The following is a 16559-nucleotide window of genomic DNA, read 5'->3' on the forward strand; positions in this document are numbered from 1 at the left end:
TTTATTTTTCAACATATAATGATACTTGTATTTATTTGATGAAATAAAATGTAAAATACATATCCAAAAATAAGATATAAAAATTTAAAAATATGATTTACTATTTAATATTTTTTATTTTAAAATAATGTTAATGTTGAATTATATTGTAGTGTAGTCTAAATTTATTTGTTTTATTATTATAATATTTTAATTGCGAACATGAGAAGTTGTTGTAAAAAAAAAATTATTGAATATATTTCATCAAAAAGTTTGTAAAAAAAAAAATAAATTGTTGTGGCATCAGGAGTCTATTTTAAATATATATAATAGATGATAGATTTTAATAATTGGAAATAACTTTTTTAATAATTTTTATGAAAAAGTAATTTAATTTTATGAAATACTTAAATTTTCAATTATTTTTTAACATTCAAATTATCATTATAATAAGGAAAATTAAAATAAAAAATAGCATTCAATTATAAATATATAATTTAATTGATAAAAATTTAGTGTTAACATATTTTTTCAAAACACATATATATATAGTAAACTTTTGTTCATTATATTTTTTAATATATTCATATATTATAATTTTAAATAAATTTGTGTATTTTAATAATTGGAAGTAACTTTTTTAATTATTTTTTATATATTCTTATTTTATGATTATTTTTTATAAATTTTTGTATTTTTTGTCAAATAGAATATATATTTTTATTGTATAAAATATTACTAAAGATGGATTGACATAAATTGAAAGAAATTATAAATGAATTGACATTAATGAGTAATTAAATTTTTAACGATAAAATCATTACTCAGCATAAGTGGAATAATATAATTGTATATTTATGTTGATATTTATGAGTGATTAGGTGGTTTTTTCCATTGAATTTAATGATTAATAATATAAATTATAATATTATAAAATAATTTATAAATTTATTTTAAAATAACTTATAAAATAATTTGATAATAATATAAATTATAAATTATTATCAAATTGTAAAATAATTTATAAATTATAAATTTATTATAAATAATTGTAAAATAATTTTATAATTTATAAATTTATTATAAAATAGTATTATCAAATAGATTTTGGAGGTATTAAAGAAATTGTGGAAGGAAGAAGAGAAATATGGATTAAAGAGATTAAAGAGTTGGAGATTAGTCATTAAAGAAATTAGGGATTGAGAGGAGGATTGAATGAGATTAGACATTGAGAGAGATGATTGAGAGGAGAGAAAGGAGGAGAGGTCCACATCAGTTTTTTGGTTGATGTGGGAAATATTTGTATAGGTGGCATTCGGAGGTGAGGTGACATTCGGGGGTCTGTTTTAAATATATATAATAGATGCTTCGTTGAACCAATGAAACGAAACAAAATCTACATGATATGTCTGTAAATAATGAAATTAAAAGCATAAATATCTAATTGATCCAAGAATTACAAGTCAACAATTTATATAAATAACTCTTAGAGTACTTAGTTAAAAACTATGATAACTAAAATAAATAAGTATTTTAAAGATAATTAAAAACAAGTATATGATGATGAGTCACAATTTAATTCAAATAGAATTGAAAATCAATATGAAGCACAACGTTAACTCTTCATATCATATCAAATTCAATCATAAAAAATTCGCTTGATATAATATATTCTTCATACTCAAGTGTTACCTAATATCTCAAAGTCATGCCAATGGGACGTTGTAAAATAACATACTCAACGTGCATTTACAAGTTCACTCAAATCATGGTGCACATGAGTCATTTTACATTGGATGATCACTCAAATCATGTAACATGCATAAACTATTATAGACTTTAAAATGTTCTAAACACGTTCACAATATAAATTGTACATAGACTTTAAGAGGTATTTTAGGTTGTAATGAAACCAAGGTGCACATGGGTCATTTGGGATATTAGACTTACAACTTAGAGTTAAGTAAACCTACTAATAATTATAACTTCATACCATGACTTTAACAAATAATCTATCTGTATAGTACAAGAGATAGAAACTTCATTTTTTTTCAAACTTTCTCCTTTTTTTATTTGGTACTCTACTTTTTTATATGAATGGTGTTTTAAGAATCACTCAATTTTTGACATGAATGATGTTTTGAGAATCATTCAATTACTACTTAAAAAGATGACACATTTATTATTATTATTATTATTATTATTATTATTATTATTATTATTATTATTATTATTATTTGTTTTTTCTTTTTCAAAAGTTTTTTACTTTTACTTCTCTTGTACACCACCCCAAACTTTAAATTTTGTCAAGTCATAATATTAAAATTCTACCTAACTCCAAGGTTTTAGGATAAAAAATAATTAGGCAATTGGCTTGTATTAAGGCTAAGTAACAGAAAGAAAGGAATTTAGGCTCCAAGAGGATAGCAAATGATAATAATTAATTCTGAGTAGGCAAAAAGACTAAGAAGGTACAATGAAAAATGCCTAAGTATATGATACATGTTAGAATATCACATAATGAAGAAAAATTAAATGTTGAGGCACAAAACTCACCGGCTAGAATAATAGAGAAGTATGAACTATCAAAACTCATGAAAAAATATATCACTGAAAATAAATTTGTATGAGTTGACATTCGAGACTTCAACAACAACAGAGTAATCAACAATACATGCACTAAGTGAACTCATCAGCTTGAAAAATGAAAATGAGTAGAAAGAGACAAATAAATGTTCAAAATTTAAATTTAGTTAAAAGATTAGACAACACAAGCATGAAGTTGGTCCAACTCATTCATAATAATACATTTGATACATGTTTCAAAAAAAAATTAAAATGAAAATTTATAAGGTTCATCTACCATATATTGTCTTCCAAGAAGCACTTGTTTAACACCAGTAGTTTAACACGTGATACAACTTGTGAAGGTGGGTGATATGATAAAAAAAAAATAGTTCATCATTCATATTCCTTCATTTTGAGAGCAAATCAATGAATATGAGACAAAAAAGTGTTTGCTTCAATTAAACTGTTGTTAGATCCTTAGGCAACATGATCATCTTCAATTGAAGCCAACAAAATAAAGATTGAGTCGTAATGTTTATTATCACATTAAGTTTTTTTGGACTCAATTTTGGTTCTTCTTCCTTATTCATGTTTTTTACTTGCTTATTTTAATTTTTTCTACAGCAACAACGAAGTCTTCTCTAATCTTCAACTTCTCACTCATCTTCTTAAACTTAAAAACTTGCTCAGATAACCTTGCATGTAGACTCTATAATATTTCAATTGAAACTTGATTGAACTTCATGAATTCAACCAAAATAGCTTCGTATTTAGACTTGTAATGAATTTTATGCACTTCTTGTTTTTCTTGTTTTACATTTGAAGTAAAACAAAACTTCTCACAATAATTATTCTATTGATTTCTTCCACAAAAATTACAAGAAGAATGTGGTTTACAAATTTCCAATTTTATGTGCTTGTCCATAAAAAGCACATCCAAGTTGCTGTACAACGTTTCTTTTTGAGGTAAAGTTGTACCATCTGACGCTTTATGTTGTGAGATAGGTCAATATATCAAACAAAATTATACCTTAAGTATCATCCATTGCTACAAAACACATAAATTTTGTCAGTAGCAAAACACAATTTAGAAGAAGTAAAACAAAAACAAAAATAAAATAATTTTTTAAAAATATTTTTAGAGAATTGTACAGTGCATCCCCCCTACTTGTACCTCCCACCCCCCATTTATATCGAAAAGACCATTTTGTCCTTTTTTATAATGTATAAAATTATCAAAAATAAATTACCACTCTATTTCTCACCCCCACTTTCGAAAATTACAAAATCTTTCAAAATATTCAAAAATTACAAACATTCGAAATAATAAAAAGTGAGTTATTTTGATATTTTCGAAAGTTTGGTTAAATTTGAAACTTTTGAAATTTAATTTTCCAGAAATTTTAACCAATTTCGAAACTTTTGATAAATATCAAAGTTTCGAAATGCTATTTTCTAGGATCCTCTGAAACTTTCGAAATTTTGGATAAATTTAAAAGTTCCGATGTGTGATTTTCCAGAAAACATCAAAACTTTTGAAAGTTTTGATGAATTTGAAACTTCCGAAACGTAATGCTCGAAAATTTCAAACTTTTGAAACACATAACCTTCGAAACATTCAAACATTCGAAGGAACTCAATTTCGAAAGTTTCAAAAAATTCAAAACTTTAGAAAGTTTCAATTTTTTGTAAAAAGTTCATGTTGTATGTTATAATTAAAATTTTATTTTGGAAAATAAATTTATAATATTATTATTAATTAAATTTATTACTATTTTTGAAATTAGGTATGAGTAGAGTTGAGGTTCCTGCTTCAAGAACGGTTATAGATTCTACAGAAAAATTCACCACCGATCAAGTATTATTACTGATAATCCAGCACCGATCAAGTTTTTATTTTATTTTTTTATAGCAATATATTTGATGTTTTATTTGAAACATATTTTGTAAATATTTCCCTCTCGAGAAGTTGTATTTGAATGGGCAAAAACTTTGGAAGGAAAAGTATAATTTTAATTGTTACCATTCAATCAGATAAATCAACCGAGAAAAGGGAAAGAAAAGACAAATTAATTTTGGGATGCGAAAGAGGTGGAAGATATAAATCAAAATCAACAGTAACTTGTTCTCACAAGGAAAATTGTCCGTTTACTCTCAGATGTATACCGTTAAGTGTCGCTGAAGGATGAAAAATTAGTGTTCGTTGTAGAACAGACAATCATGATTTACTTGATACTGTAACCGGTCATTCATATTTGAGGCGTTTAAACGAAGAAGAGAAGAAATTTGTCAATGACATGACAAAGTATAAGCTTGCACCCAGATTTATTTTAAATGGATTGAACGAGAGAAATAAAGTTATTCTCACAATTCCCAGTCAAATATATAAAACAAGGAGTACTTATCGATCATCATTGAGAGGTTCGTACACAGAAATGCAGCATCTGTTGAAGTTAATACAACAAAAAAATTATGTGCATTGGACAATAAGACGAGAGAATTAAGATGTTTTGAGAGATATATTTTAGATGCATCCTAATGGTATAAAGTTGTTAAACATGTTTCATTTTGTTTTGATATGTGATAGCACATACAAAACAAATAGATATCGGTTACCATTACTTGAAATTGTAGGTGTCACATCTACTAGTTTGACATTTTCGGTTGGGTTTGCTTACTTGGAACAAGAGCGACAAAATAACTTCATTTGGGCATTTGAAAAGCTACGACAGTGTTCAAATCTGAGACTTTAATTTCTAAAGTTTTTGTTACTGATAGAGATCTTGCCATGATGAATGCGATTAGTGTTGTGTTTCCTACTTCAATACATTTGCTATGTCGTTTTCATATTGAAAAAAGTATTGGGACAAGATGCAAACAATATGTGAAAATGGATAGACAAGAAGAAGTAATGGATTTATGGAAAAAATTTGTATATTCGACTAGTGTGGAGGAGTAAGATCATCACTTGCAACACTTTGAGCTAGTGTGTGCCGATATTATTCTTTTTGTTGATTATGTGAAAGATTCATGGTTAACACCTTACAAAGAAAGATTTGTCAAGGTTTGGACCAATAGAGTGATGCATTTGGGGAACATAACATCTAACAGGTATTTTTAAATTATAATTTGTTTTGTTTTAGAAAGTATGATTTATTAGTTTATGTAATTTGTTTTAATTTGTGTTATTTAATTTATTTGTAGAGTTGAGTCTGCTCATTGGAGATTGAAAAACATGCTACAAACTAGTTTTGGTGATTTGTGTAAAAGTTGGGATGTTGTCAATATGATGTTGAAGAACCAAATATGTATCATTTAATCGTCTTTTCAGAAAATCATCAAGGATGTTGATTACAGGTATAACTCACCAGTTTTTCAAAGTATACATCACATTGTATCAAGGAAATGTTTTAAAAAAAATTGACAAACAATTACAGAGGGTGATGATTGTAGGTACTGACAAAACAAAATGTGGTTGCTCAATCAGAACAACTTATGGATTATCATGTGCTTGTGAGTTGGCAAAGTTGCAGATATCTGGTAATGTTATCCCTTTAGATAGCATTCATGTATTTTGAAGAAATTTAAGCATTGAGCATGAATTGAAGGATGAAGAATCTTTATCAGATTATGACTTTTCAGAAGAGTTGGAAGCAATGAAAGCGTACATGAAGAAACAAGATATTTTTAGTCAAAGGATATTCAGGGCAAAGGTGCATAAACTTGTATTTCCACAAACAACATCAATACTTGTGCCACCTGAGAAGGTGAGAACCAAGGGAGTTGGTAAAAAGAAAATAGAATTTGATACTCCTCGTGATCCTTCATATTGGGAGTATGTTGATGCCACTCAAGAATCTGCAAAGCAACCATCTCAACGTTCTGCAAGGCAACCATCTCAACGTTATGCAAGGCAACCATTTAACATACATTTTCCTACTTTTATACATCCGTATATTGAGGAGATTATATATATTGTACCTGATGGAAATTGTAGGTTTTGCGCAATTGCAGCATTGTTAGGTTAGACTGAAGAATCTTGGCCTTTAGTTCAATCATAATTGGATAAAGAGATTCATCTACATTAAGTCCTTTATTCCATTGTTTTTTATGGCAGTGTTGAATCAATGCGAAACTCATTGAAAATAACAGGATTGGGTGCTCAAGGAAAAGATAAGTGGATGTCTATACCAGAATTTGGTTACGTGATAACAACACTATATAATGTCATATTAGTGTCGTTGTCTCATAATCTGAATATGACATTCTTTCCGCTAAACAAAACACCATCAAAAGAGTCTTATCTTCACTCTTTACTAGTAATTGGATTCGTCAATGAAAATCATTGGGTACAGGTAAAATTTATGATTAATATTGTTTATTAACTTAATGTTTAATATTTTCTTGTTCAAATTGAAGTCTGATTGTCCTTTGTCACTTACCTCACAAAAATGGAAAGACTTTTGTAGTTAGTATACAAAGACATGGGAAATAGCTTATGCATGACATATGAAGCATTGGGAACATATTGATCCATCATTTATCAAATCATCTTGTATTTCGTTAAATGAATATTAGAATATTTGTTTGAACATTTTATAATTTATCATTTACGTTTCATCATTTATCATTTACGTTTTATTATTTATTATTTACGTTTTATCATTTATTATGGATTATCTTAAAATAAATGCAGATTAACTCAAAATAAAAATTCATAAATAACACAAAATTTTAAAATAGAAATTCATGTTCAATATTTATCATACATAACACAGTCATACATTACACACAATCACTAATCGTCGTACAAGCGGCTTAACTGACTTAATATGTAATGAACTTCACTAAATGGAGCTACCAAATTTATGGCCCTACATACAAGCTCAGCTGCTCTACGGTCTCGTGCTGATGATGGACCGACATGTATAGAAGATGATGGACCATGTGCAGCAACAATAGGTGGACTTGAAGGTGCAAGAGTAGATGGAATGAGGATCAGAGGATGTGAAACACTCATGTATCATGCATAGTAGTCTGCAGTGACCTCTCCAGGGAAAGTCCCAACAAGATATAGGCTCCGAAAGGCCGCTACAAATGATCTCATAGTAGTCTGCCACACCCAATTTATACTGTTTGGCACCAGAGGAACGTCATGCGGAATGCACAAAATACGGCCAAATTGTCGAAGGCATCGCTCCGGCAAATATGAGACTGAGACTCCACCATATCAAAGATATCCAAAGAACATCGAAATCGATACAAACAGATGATTAGCTCGATCATCATCATATGGTGTAAACACTACATCCTCGAGCAACAAAGCATCAATTATTTGACGATATGTCATCAATCCGCCTTCAACAACATATTTTGCAGTCCACCTACATGCTCTTGGAAGATGTGCAGGAACCGCTCCTCTATCGCCCCGCTTACAGATCCTAGGGAAGTGCTCATAAATCCAACACTGCAAGATAAGTAACATCATAAAATACCACAACTTAATAAATAAGTAATTAAATAAATAAATGACACAACTTAATATAAATGATATTCCTGTAATAGGGTCATGTAACCTCCCAACTATCGAGTGTCGTAAACAACTCCATCTCCCAGATTGTCATAAAGGAAAACCAATGTCGTGGTAGCCCATGAATAGTCCCGACAACGATCTAAATCAATAAATAAACTAATGTATTTCGCCTCTACAAGCATATGTGTTTTATCGACGAAAATAGTGCTGCCAGCTAAATGCAACAAATACGTTATAGCCGCACACTCAAACTGATTAGTTTGAATGAGACGACTATATAAATCACGCAACCATTGCAATCTATATTGGACACATTTATTATAATTAATCTCAGCTAGTGCTTCATCCCAAGTTGCACCTAAGTACTCATCTGGAACTCTTGCAGCACTATTAGTGTTCATATTCATAGATGCATCAAAAAAATTATCATGGGGTGAGATGTGAAGGAGAGTCGCGACGTCGTCTAACGTGATAGTCATCTCTCCAAATGGCAAATGAAATGAGCTGGTCTCCCTGTGCTGTGTTTCAACAAATGCAGATATCAAACCAGCATCAGCCATAGTGAGGTAGGCTGAAGACAGATGTAGCAACTCAGATTCCCGAATCTAATGTTGTACAGGATCTGGCACAGGAACTTCAGCAAACTTCTTCAGCTTCAATCCATGAGTAATAACTTTTAACGATCCACGATCCTGCGAGTAATTACAGAACAATTAATTAACTAAATAAATAAACAATTAATTAAATAAACATAATTAAATAAACTTAAATTAAAAAAATAATTAAATAAACATAATTAAATAAACTTAAATGAACATTTAATTAAATAGATTTAAATAAACAATTAATTAAATAAACTTAAATTAAATTAAATTAAATTAAATTAATTAAACAAACTTAAATAAACAATTAATTAAATATAATTAAAATATATCTCTCCTTCCCATAGCTTCTGAGCCACGTGGTGCTCATACCGTGTCAACACATGTGTCACCACTGGTCCCCCAAGGAATCTGGTCTGCTGATCCTGCTCGTGAATATCATCAGCATGTGCAACAGCATCATGAATATCATCAGCATCATCAGCAGCATCACGAATATCATCAACATGTGCAACATACTGTTCCTCAGACTACTCCATATGCGGAGGCTCATGGACATCCTCCTCCATCTGTGCATGCTCAATAGACTTAACGACATCATCATGTATATAACTCATGTTTTTATCATATATTAAAATAACAACAAAAATCATATATTTACTTTTCCTTGTAAATAAATCAATCAACAATTTCCGGTAACGACACCAAAAACTTAACAATTATTTGACAAGAGATAAAAAAAATCATCTTAAGTAGATTGTGTGTAATTGAAAGAAGTTAATCTACTCCTTAACTAATGAATAAATTATCTACTCGGTTAGATAAAAAAAGAATAAATAGAAACAAAAAAGTTACACGGTTAACAAAATCTACTCTAAAGTGTAGCTACTTCGTTATTGCAGCCTCCCTTTTATATATGTTGGCAAGGGTTTCCAAGTTTCCTCTCTTTCGGGCCAGCCTGGCCAACTTACTTCTTTTTTTTTCTTCTTTTTAGCCAATCATGCTACTAATTATATATAATATATATTAATATTATTTATACATTGTACTATGCATAAATAATATTATATATATAAGTAATAAAATATTAATTGTAGTTTGCAATCACTAGTGCAATTAAACCTTATGACATCAGTTCCTATGTACATGTTAGATGAATTACTTGTCTGATCTAACATCAAACGTTGTAATAAATAGTTAATTATTAAATCAGCTAAAATGACAGATGTAATAAGTTAAAATTCAAAAATAATTTGTTACATAAGTTAAATTTGAACCAATCTAACAAGTCAATTCAAAATTGATTTGTTACATCGGTTAAATTTGAACCAATCTAACAAGTCAATTCAAAATTGATTTATTACATCAATTAAATTTGAACCGATCTAACAAGTCACATTCAAAATTTAACTAAATTTCATACTTCCTTCATTATAGCAATTAATAAATCAACTAAATATCAATTGCATCGTAGTATTGTCACAACAAATAAGTAGAATCAGAACACTAATGTAATTATAGACAAAATCAAATTGAACATGCTCCGACCCAAGGAGTCACATGATGGCACCAACTATGTTGACAATACATTATACTTAACATGAAAACACAAATAAATCACAAGTCTAAGTATACATAAAAGATAGTAATAATATTAATAATCAGGATTAACACAAAAAGATTCATATGAATTAACACAACCAAATTACTTGAATGATTACTATTATTTGTCGTATCTGACCAAAGATTTCATTGTCTGATCACTAATTCAGTCTCAAAAACCAGTCACAAAATTCGGTCACTAAATCGGTCACTAAATTCGGTAACTAAATTCGGTCACTATATTCGGTCTCTAAATCGGTCACTAAATTCGGTCGCTGATTTGGTCGCAATAGCTAGCGACTAGCAATTTACCAACTGATTTAAATTGGTCACTAAATCGGTCGCTATTGAATTTAGTGACCGATTTTCTTCATTTAGTGACCGAAAAATTGGTCTCTAAAAGCGTTTTTTCTAGTAGTGTCAGCACAATAATTTAACGCATTAGCGCCCAAGAAATCATCACAAAACTGAATTAAACACCTATTCAAAACTCAAACCAATAATTAACATTTACAAAACACCGTGAAAGTATGGACTAGGACCAATGGTGCATATAGGCACTTGCATTGCTAATCTACTAGGACAAGGTGGTTCTAGAAAATATGGACTGACCTGGAAATGGCTCAGATACTTCAAAAATGGTAGAGATAAAAGGGATTTGATTACGTGTGGAGCAGCTGTAGGTGTTGTTGCTGCCTTTCGTGTCCCAGTTGGTGGTGTCCTTTTCGCACTGGAAGAAGCAACTTCATGGTGGACGAGGGCTCTTCTATGGCACACATTCTTTACAAATGTCGTTGTGGATGTGCTGTTGAGGGCTCTTATACAATTTTGTCAAAAAGAGGGAGGTCAATGTGGTCTTTTCGACAAAGGATGACTCATTATGTTTGATGTTAATTCTACAAAGCCTGCCTACACCACACCAGACCTCTTACCAGATTAGTCCCTCAAAGTACAGTCTCATCATATTAGCCCTACAAAGATACAAAACTGTCACCAAGTTCACATTTTTAAGGACTAATTTAGAGACAAAAATATTTCTGACGGCTACATTCTCATATCAAATGTACATAATCTTTGGAGGACTAAATTAAAGATTTACACTACACAAAATTCTGCAGATACGATAATTGGACTACTACATAAAGTCTAACATGACCACTACATTGCAACTGTAAATGTCAATAAAACATACAAAGTTTTGTATCATTAACCATGTGAGATTTAAATTTCTAAAAGCATATAAACTATTTGCAATAAATTGGTAGTTTCATGATTAGTGCAATACCTGCAAACCTACAACACCATTGTACATATTCCTGAGGGTACGCTCGCCAGATATATCAATTCTATAATTTGAAAGCAAGCAACAATTAAGAACTAACTAAAGAACAAAAAAGTTCTATAATGATGGTAAAAAAAGGTTATATATCAATCCCGCAGTTTGTCGCTTACAAATCAAGAAACAAGCTTGCATCACTTAGACATTTCACTTTAGTAGTCCTTGGAAAGAGACCTCGAAATTCAACGCAGTGTATAATAGTCGCTAGGCCGCCTGCACAACATCCAAAAAAAAGAGCCTGATGCAAAATTAGTTGTATTTAAAATTAGAAGAAAGATTATTAAAATAGAATTATAGAATGTGTCTATAAGTATAATCTGGTTAGCAAAATGCATTCCCTTTGACATCAAATCTTCTATTGCAGCTGCCCAAATACGTTGTCCTCTGAATTGATGTTCTGCAATCTATCTCACCAGAAAATAGTAAACTATCCTTGCATCATATGAATGTAAGTCGTCTATCTCAATAGTGCTACTCACTCATTCACTTTTCTGTTATAAAATTGTGTTTCTAAAACTAATTTTTGCGATGGGAAATTGATAAAATCATAAGGAGAGAGTTGGAAAAGTTCATGAAAACAAATTATAAAGTGAAACAAAAGAAAAATAAGATCTTGCTCAAACTCAATAAGATATACTCAATCTGTAATTAAATAACATTTCAAGATATGAAATTGTAACATTTCAAGATATGAAATTGTACCTGATCTTCACCATCCCCAGTAAATGAGCCACCATCCCAATAAAGAAGCTTTACTCTATTCCAATTGAAAAAATATGCAAACAATAACATGAGCGGAATACCCAATACCTATAACAATTTTTTTTTTTTATTTTTTAAAAAAACAGAATATGAATATGATAAATGAATTGAATGAAAACTTGGATTTTATTCAGCTTTATTGCTAAGTATACAAATAAAGCAGTACCTGATCACAAATAATTATTGTCTCAAGACCAAATAATTTAACGAAATCATGACATCTATACATGATATCAAACATTATTAAAGAAACAATACAAAAATCAAGTCCAGATATATGACACAAACTATAGCATAAAAAATGTGTCGTTAACGACATGAAAACAATATGATCATTTAACATAAGTCCTTGCACAATAATCATTAGTGGGAATTCATAAAGAAAACTTGCAGGCTCAAGTTGCATTCCTTGAAACTTAAAATCGTTGTGAAAGAAAACTTACTTTGCCTTTATATTATATTTGTGAGCTCGGAGGAAATTAAGCAAAATGGCTCCAAAGAATCTTTCTTTCGAAACATAATTGAAGAAATGTGGCGATTGAGAAACTGGACACCATTGCTAGTGGACGATGAGCGGTTTGGTCGAGGAAACAAGGCATTGAATGGCTCAAAATAAAGCTCTAATACAAAATGGTCATTAACCTTGTAGTGTAAAACTAAAATCAAACCAGTCACCAAATCAGGCATGAAGTTACTCTTACATGACATGATCTATGAGTTTATTTCTTATTGAAAAATCTAAGCAAAGAGTTTCTCACGTTCCATCTACAAGTTTTCTTTGAAGCAGAGATATTCAGAAACACTTAATTGCTCCACACTCAATTCAAAAACGTTAACACATACGTATTCCAAATACAAGGTCGTGGACGAACTGCCATTGCCACAAAAGGAGGTAAAACTATGGCTTTCTGTCACAAAAAACAAGCTACACATTTTATTACAAGATTTAAAGCCGTTGAATCCATAATTATCTTCATTTCTTGACTCTTTCTAGTACTCCCTTCTTTCAAATTCTCATTACACTCAACTTTATCTAATGCTTTAATTATAGTTTTAAGTAGGCCATGACATAAATTTTACAGGTGCAAAAAGGGTAATGTAATCAACCTGTAAATCTGTAAATGCATTAACCCAATGCAACACCTTTCTACTCTCAATTTTAAAATCAAAAAGAAAAAAAAACTTGACTTGATTAAGAATAAAGCTCAACTTCAAACGATCCAGCTAATTATTATACAATTCAAGAAATCAAACCTGATATTCAAGTAATGGTTTCACACACTTTGGTTTGCAAGAGTATTCGAGATATCTCTTTTGGTCCACAAGTTCCTCGCCAACCCTAAATTAATAATAAAATCCAATGATAAATTATAAACAATAAATAGTTAAGAACAAAACCATATACAATTTTAAAGAAAATACAACAAATATATTACGGTTTAGATCACAAATACTCAGATCAAAAATAATAAAATACTAAACCATAAAACACGCAATACTCGATCAAAGTCAGTATTACCTTGACTCCGTAATATATCTCAATTTCGTGTTATAAAACAAGATTTTCAAATGAATTGAGAGTAAATTCAAAACAATAACATCACAGTGAACAAGTATCTGACACATGTAAATATTTACATACACACATATTTACTCTTATATATCACTTTAAATGAACACAACTAACATGAAGTTTCATAAAATCCACCAAAATTAAAATAGCCACAACAATTCAACCTAATAAAATTGAAGTTGAATAGGAGAACTTCAACCTGCAATTCAAATAGTTACAAAATTAGCATACAGCTACATTGACAGAAAATCACACTGCAAACGTATACAAAACCTCACAAATACAATATAAATTTTTGGAAACGTAAATAGGGGGGATAGAGGATCACTCACAAGAGCGATTCGAGCGCAGGGTTCAGTTTTAGAAGTTGCTCAGTAGCGGAAAAGGATCCACTGTTGACCTTATTGGTGTCTTTAAAAGCATAAATACCCAACTTATTTAAGAATCATAAGTCAACAATTTATTTAAATAACTCCTAAAATTAACAAACAACTACAATAACTAAAATAAATAAATACTTAAATGACAATTAAAAACATGGATATCATGAAGAGTTATGAGTCACAAATAAGCTTCTAGGGATTGACATGACAAACTAAGTAGTGTTCTATTGAAAACTAATTTCACAAGAAGACAAGTTGCCAATACCTTATTTAGAAAAACATCGCAAAATGAATTTCTTATAGTCCAAATATACGTTGATGATATTATATTTGATTCTACTAATACAAATATTTGTCAATAATCTCTAAGTTAATATAAAATGAGTTGAAATGAGCATTACGAGAGAGCTCATGTTCTTTTTTGGAATTCAAATCAAACATGCTCATAAAATGTTTACATTTGTCAAACTAAATATACCTAAAAGCTTCTCAATAAGTTCAATGTGGTAGAATGCAAACCTAAGCTTACTCCAATGCATCCTTCATGCATTTTTAACAAAGATGAATCTGGTAAGATTAGACCAAGAGGTCTACAAAGGTATGGTAAAATCTTTACTCTATATAACAGCTTCAAGACACAATATTCTATTTAGTTTGGGCTTATGTGCAACAGCTTCAAGACACAATATTCTATTTAGTTTGGGCTTATGTGCTAGGTTTCAGTCTAATACTAGAAAATCACATGTTATAGATGTTAACAGAATGTTTCATTATTTAAATGGAACTACAAACCTTGGTATGCTATATAAGAAATCAATTTATAACAAGATAGTAGGTTTTAGTAATGTTGATTATACCGTTATCAATTGAAAGAAAAAGCTCTAGTTGTAGCTGTTCATTCATTGGAAAGAATTTAATCTCATGGTCAAGTAAAAGACAAGGAACAATTGTCTTATCTATTGCAAAAGCGGAACACATTTCAGTAGCTAGCTAAAACACATAATTGTTATGGATGAAATATCAACTTAAAGATTATTAGATAAATAAGAGTAACATTTCTATTTTTTGTGATAATACTGTAAGATTTATGGGTCACATATGTAATTAATTAATAAGGTGTGTTAGGGTCATTATATAATTAGCCAATAAACTAGGGGTCAAATAATATATAATAGTTTATGGCTAAAGAGCATAATAGTTATGAAAATTAATAGTGTAGATACCGGGCAGTTTCTAATTTAATGACGGGCTGAATTGGAAATACTGCAATTTGGGATATAACTAATAATAGTTATATATAGGGGTAATGGTCCCCAAGGCAAACACAACAAGACTATTCAGTTTCAAAACCCTAAAAGAGTAAACTCTCTGGTTCTCTCTATCCCCATCAAGAGAGCAAAGTCTTCAGGGTGTTTTGCTAAGGAAGATCACCCAACCCATTGGCTCTATCATCATCATTCCAGGATTTCATTAATGGCAATTCCCACAGGTACGCTTCCGCCTTTAGTTATTCATCATGTAATTGACATGAATTATTAACAATTGGTATCAGAGCCTACCATGTTTAATTCATGATGAAATTCGGTTATTGTCTTTATTTTAGGATTCAATTTGGGAATTTTGACATGATTGAAATCTTAGGGTTTGAAATTTGGGAATTTGGATTTTCAAATTGCAAAATTATCATCCATGTTTATAATTCTAGATTTATTTATTTATTTTTGCTTGAATTGTTATTGTCCACGTACGGAAGGGACAAAAACATGTCCTAAGTCAAATCTCGTTTTCGTGTGAATGCTTTACTGTGTCTTTTTCCTTCGACAAGCCACCTTAATGAATTTAATTAAGGTTAAACCATATGGTAATAACCAAGACTCATTGTAATTCAACAAGTCCTATTAAAAGTAACAGTCAGGCCTATGACTTATGCAAATAATGGAATCAAATATGTAAATGGAACAAGTGGGTGAAGGCATAGTTGAGAAAGCTCTAAACAGCTTAGGAAAAGGTTTCGATTTGACATCAGATTGCAGGCTCAAATTCTGTAAAGGTGAAAAAAGTTTGGTTCTTCTCAATGAATTTGATAAAAGAGAGATGATTGTGCCTGGTTTTGGAGCCATAAAAGATGTTTCTGTTGACATTAAATGTGATAAAGGAGATCGCACACACTATCAATCTGATATACTCACTTTCACCCAAGTAAAGCTTATTTCTCAGT

General features: G+C 30.0%; 1 long non-coding RNA gene across 3 annotated transcripts; it reads right to left on the reverse strand.

Annotated features, from left to right (window-relative positions):
* Nucleotides 1-7300: 7300 nt before the first annotated feature.
* On the reverse strand, nt 7301-14536 carry LOC105851318 (uncharacterized). 3 transcript variants are annotated; one of them, XR_001143060.3, is made up of 8 exons: nt 14291-14535; nt 14123-14157; nt 12326-13724; nt 11737-11836; nt 11570-11630; nt 10897-11255; nt 9055-9251; nt 7301-8772 (listed from the first exon to the last, which is right to left on the reverse strand). It is a non-coding gene; the product is annotated as an uncharacterized lncRNA (long non-coding RNA). The 3 variants fall into 3 exon arrangements; XR_003470913.2 differs by having other exon boundaries at nt 11737-13724; nt 14291-14536; XR_003470914.2 differs by lacking the exon at nt 14123-14157 and having other exon boundaries at nt 11737-13724; nt 14291-14536.
* Between the last annotated feature and the right edge of the window lie 2023 nt (nt 14537-16559).

Source organism: Cicer arietinum, chromosome 3 (assembly GCF_000331145.2).
Source record: "Cicer arietinum cultivar CDC Frontier isolate Library 1 chromosome 3, Cicar.CDCFrontier_v2.0, whole genome shotgun sequence".
NCBI classification, from domain to species: Eukaryota; Viridiplantae; Streptophyta; class Magnoliopsida; order Fabales; family Fabaceae; genus Cicer; species Cicer arietinum.